We start from the raw sequence: 5,771 nt of genomic DNA on the forward strand, positions 1-5,771 counted from the left end.
ATATGCCAGTGGAAATCACGGAGTCGGGAATCAGGGGATAGCTTGGGTGGGAAGGGACCCTAAATGGATCCAATTCCATGGAATTTCATTCCATGATCCCAGGTTTTTCCAACCTGCCCTGGGACTCTCCCACCCACAGAATTCTCTGGGAATTCCATTCCCCACCCCCCTCCCAGGGAAGGATTTATTCCCAATTTCCAACTGAACTTTCCCCTGGTTCAGTCTGAGCCCATTCCCCCTTTCCCTGTCACTTTATCCCTTGTCCAAATCCTTTTCCATCTTTCCTGTCATTCCCTCAGCTCCTGGAAGGTCACAGCTGGATCATCCCAACATTTCCCTCATCCAGATGGAACAATCCCAATTTCCCAGCCTGGAATTCCTACTGGGAATTCCAGGGCTGGAGCAGCTCTGCAGGGGGGGGTCTCACCTGAGGGGGCAGAGGGGCTGAATTCCTCCCTCTCCTGCTCCATTTTTATCCCAAAAATCCATTTCCAGGTGTCATCATCCCATGGGAATGAGGGAGGAATTCCCGTGGCAGAAATTCCATGGGGATCCCTGCATTTGCTGGATCTCCAGAGGGGGAAAAACTTCCTGGGGGGATGTGGAAACCCCAGGTGTGGAAATCCCAATTTCCCTATGGAATAACAGATCCAGGGAGCAGCTGCTGGGAAAGGAGGGAGAGAAATCAATCAGGAATATTCAAGGATGGAGCAGAATTCCAGACACTTGTCCCCAGCTGCTGGGAGCTGAGAAAACCAGGAAAAAAACATGAGGAAAAAGGGGGGGGAAAACCGGGAAAATATCATGAGGAAAAAGGGGGGAAAACAGGGAAAAAACATGGGGGAAAAGGGGGGGAAACAGGGAAAAAACATGAGGAAAAAGGGGGGGAAAATCGGGAAAAAAACATGAGGAAAAAGGGGGGAAATCCATGGGGAAAAACCATGGGGAAAACCTGGAAAAAGCTGTGGGGAAAACTGGGGAAAATTGGGGAAAAAAACCTGGGGAAAACTGGGCAAAAGCCATGGGGAAAATCAGGAAAAAAACATAGGAAAAACAGGGAAAAGCCATGGGGAAAATAATGAAAAGGCCATGTGGAAAACCAGGAAAAAAACATGGGGAAAATAAACTAAAAAAGGAAAGAGGAAAACCAGGGAAAAGCCATGGGAAAACTGGGAAAAAACATGGGGAAAAATGGGGAAAAGCCATGGAGAAAAATGGGAAAAAAAGATGGAGAAAAATGGGGAGAAAATGGAGAAAGAGAAAAATGGGAGAAAAAAAAAATGGAGCTAAAATGGGAACAACGATGGAGCGAAAAATGGGAAAAAAAACTTGGAGAAAATGGGAAAAAACACGGAGAAAAATGGACAAAAAAAAAAAAAAAAAAAAAAAAAAAAGCACAAAAAAATAAAAAAATGGAAAAAAAAAAAATGCAATAAAAAAAAAAACAAAAAAAGGGGGAAAAAAAAAAAACGCCGGAAAGACATGGGGGGGAAAACTGGGAAAAAAAGGAAAAAAAACCAAACCTTCCTCAAGGATCAGCACCAAAGGACAAAAGAAATCCCGGAGTTAAATTTGGGGACGTTTTTCCATGGATGTCCCCGAAGTCAGGGATCTTGTCCCTGACTCTGCAGCTTTGGGAACCTCAGATTTCACCGGGCTGAGCCTTTTCCGCCCGGGGGGGGGCCGGGGCCGGATCCTGCCGGATTATCCCGGAGGATCTCAGCTGGGAGACAGAGAGAGAAGGGAAATTTATATTAGAAGGGATATTTCACCCCGGAGCTGGCCTCTCCCAGCCAGTGCTGACTGCTCCTCAAGATGCTGTGATCCCTCTGGCTTCCTCCCAAGATGCTGATCCCAGAGAATTCCAGAGGCAGCCAAGGGCACGCTGCACTTCTGGAGATGCTCAAAGCCTTGAAAAGTTTTTTCCCAATTTTTTCCCATTTTTTTCCCATTTCAGGCGGGAAGGTGGGGAACACAGGGGGCCACCAACTGGGGGACAAACAGCAGCGGCTGGGGAAAAACGAGAGGGGGAAAAAGGGGGGGAAAAGGGGGAACAGAGGTGAAAAGAGGGGTGGAGGAGAGGTGGGGGGTGCAAGGGGGGGTGAGGGAGCGGGGGAGCCAAGGAGTGGGGGGGGGGGGGGGAGGGCGGGGGCCGGGCGGGGGCGGGCAACCCCCGGGGGGGGGGCGGCAAAAGGTGGGGGCAAAAGGGTTACCCGGGGGGACCCCGGGGGTAAAAGGGGGAAAAGGGGGAAAAGGGGGGAAAAAGGGGAAACAAACGGGGAAAAACGGGGGGAAGAGGTTTGGGCACGCCTTGGTGGAACACGTGGGGGTAGAACAGCGGTAAAAACGTGGGGAAAACTAGGGGGACAGAATGCGGGGACAAAAGGTGGAAAAAGGGGGATGCAAAGGGCCAAAAGGGGACACCCAGGGTGCAACCATTGGTTCCGCCCATTTTGCCCCATTTTTTTCCCATTTTGGCCCATTTTTCCCCATTTGGTTCCCATTTTCGTCCCGTTTTCCCCCATTGGTTCCCTTTTGTCCCCATTTTTTTCCCCTTTTCCCCTTTTCCTGCAAGGGTTTTTTTCTTCTCTCCCATTCATGCCCACAAATATCTGGGAAGGAATTGAAATATCCCTTTTTTTCCATGGAAAATCCCATCTGGAAGAGGCCACAGCCCTCACAAAATCTGATTTACGGGGCTGAGCTCTTTGGGCCATGAGCCAAAATTCCCTCATTTTTCCATGTAGATGCCTCTGGAAGAGGGAGGGAGCAGCAGGAAAAACTTGGAATTTGCTCATGGAGGAAAGAAAACTGGGATGTGTCTCTGGATTTATGGGAACAACCAAATCCGGTGTAAAAATGATCGAAATTCCTCAAAAAAACCAAATTGGGAGCTCCAAAAAAATCCCATCAATGGGATGGAAAATGTATCCTGAAATTCCAGGATCCTGTTTGGGACAGGGAGGGTTGGGATCAGCTGGAATTTGGGCCCTTCCCAGCAGGGAAATCCCTTCCCAGATCCAGCCTGGATCTTCATCCTCACCCTGTGGAAATTCCCTTCCCTGGGATTCTCCCGGGAGATTCCCAGCAATCCAATTATCCCGGTGAATCCGGGATGGGAAAGGAGGGAAATGAGCTCCTCCAACCTCTTTGGGAAAATATGGATCGGCCTGAAAGCCTTGGGAATGATGGATCTGGGGGGGATTTGGGGACGGGATGGTGACGGATGAACATCCAGGAACTCGGATTTTATGGATGCACATCCCAGGAACTTGGGGTTTATGGATGTGTATCCCAGGAACTCAGGTTTTATGGATGCACATTCCAAAATATTGGATTTTATGGATGCACATCCCAGAATCTCGAATTTTATGGATGCACATCCAGGAACTCGGATTTTATGGATGTGTATCCCAGGAACTTGGGTTTTATGGATGCACATCCCAGAATATTGGATTTTATGGATGCACATTCCAGGAACTCGGATTTTATGGATGCACATCCCAAAATATTGGATTTTATGGATGTGTATCCCAGGAACTCAATTTTCATGGATGCACATCCCAGAATCTCGGATTTTATGGATGCACATCCTAGGAACTCAGGTTTTATGGATGCAATATCCCAAAATCTCATTTTTAATGGATGCACATCCCAAAATATTGGATCTTATGGATGCACATCCCAGAATCTCAATTTTCATGGATGCACATTCCAGGAACTCAGGTTTTATGGATGCACATCCCAAAATATTGGATTTTATGGATGCACATCCCAGAAACTTGGGTTTTACGGATGCACATCCCAGAATCTCATTTTTCATGGATGCACATCCCAAAATCTTGGATCTTATGGATGCACATCCCAGAATCTCAATTTTCATGGATGCACATCCCAGAATCTCAAATTTTATGGATGCACATCCCAGAATCTCACATTTTATGGATGCACATCCCAGAATCCTCATTTTTAATGGATGCACCTCCCAAAATATTGGATCTTATGGATGCACATCCCAGAATCTCGGATTTTATGGATGCACATCCCAGAATCTCATTTTTTATGGATGCACATCCCAGGAACCCAATTTTCATGGACGCACATCCCAGAACCTTGGATTTTATGGATGCACATCCCAGAATTTTATGGATGCACATCCCAGAACCTCGTTTTTTATGGATGCACATCCCAGAATCTCAATTTTCATGGATGTGCATCCCAGAATCTCAGATTTTATGGAGCTCCTCCTGCCCCAGGACGTGGATGATCCCATCCAGGAAATCCTGAGGAGTTTTTCCAGGAAATCCGCAGAGGGGTTTGGCCTCATCCGCTGTTTATTCCCTGTTAATCCAGGAATTAAAACCTGGATCGGGATTTAGATGAGCTCATCCCGAGTTTGTTATTCCAAAAAAAACCCAGGATAAATTCCAAGTGGATTCCCTTGGGAGCCAATCATTGAAATGAAAGGAGAAGGGGTCGCTCCTTGCAGTGATCCAAATCCGGAGCTGTTGGAATTCCCAATCCCAGAGGATGGAAAATCCCATTTGAAATTCCCAAAATTCCCAAAAAAAGCTGCGGTTTGGGGCTGCCCGCGGTCGGGCAGTGCCACCTGCTGTCCCCGCCTGTCCCCGCTGCAGGGATTGATCCATCCCAAATCCCGGGGCCGGGAATTCCCAAACATTCGGGAAGGGCAGCAGGATGGGAAAATCGACAGCAGGAATTTCCTCCTGGAAAAGGAGGGATCCAGGTTTGGAAGGAGCTGCTCGAAAAGCTTTGGAATCTTGGCATTCCTGGGGGTATCCAAGGAATTCTTGGCCACTGGCTGATGATCCTGGAGGGATTTTTCCAGCCTCAGGAATCCGGGAATTCTACACGGCCACAACTCCTGGATTCCATCCCTGGCAGGAAAGGAAAAGGCCAAAATTCCCCGGGAGGAGAGGTTGGGATGGGGCCGGAGCTGAGCAGGATTTGGGAAAAGGGAAATCACCGCAGGGAAAAGGGAAAGAATTCCAGCAGGGCAAGGGTTGGGAGTCAGGAAAAGAGGGAAAAGCGGCAAAGCTGAGCTTGGTTGTTAATTAAAAACCTGCCTCTAATTAAGGATATTCCCTCCTCGGGCAGGGGGATGACCCAGAGCTGATCCCATGGCAAAATTCCTGCTTGGATTTGGTGATCCAGAGCTGATCCCATGGCAAAATTCCTGCTTGGATTTGATGACCCAGAGCTGATCCCATGGCAAAATTCCCACTTGGATTTGTTTCCTGGGATGTGCCCGGGCAGGCTCCAGGAGCGGAGCAGGATTTGATGGAGGAACTGGAATCTCTTGGATCCCACAGGAATCAGACTTTTCCCAGGAAAACAGCCTGGAAAATCCTGCTTGGGAAGGCTGAATCCATCCTGGAGCAAATTCCAGGATCCTCCTTCACCACTAGATCGCAGCACATCCCAAATTTCTGCTGCCAGAGCATTCCCGGGCAGGGAAAAGGAGCTGTTGGAACATCTTGGAATTCCGGGAGCAAAAATCCAGGTGGGAAATGGTGCGGAAGGAAGGACACGGTCGAGAACATTCCTGCCCTTAGGATGAATCCAACCCCCGGGAATTTCCTGGAAAAAATGCCCTGGGCAGCATCCAGCATGTCCAGGGCTTCCCGATTTCCCTTTTTCCATGGGGAAAAAAGGTTGGAATGGGATCACTGGGGTCTGCTGGTCTCCCAAAGTAAACTTGTCAGCATTCCCAAAACCCCAACCCTGGCCAAAACAAGAGAATCCCTTTG

This window comes from Serinus canaria, chromosome 26, assembly GCF_022539315.1.
Source record: "Serinus canaria isolate serCan28SL12 chromosome 26, serCan2020, whole genome shotgun sequence".
Lineage (NCBI taxonomy): Eukaryota > Metazoa > Chordata > Aves > Passeriformes > Fringillidae > Serinus > Serinus canaria.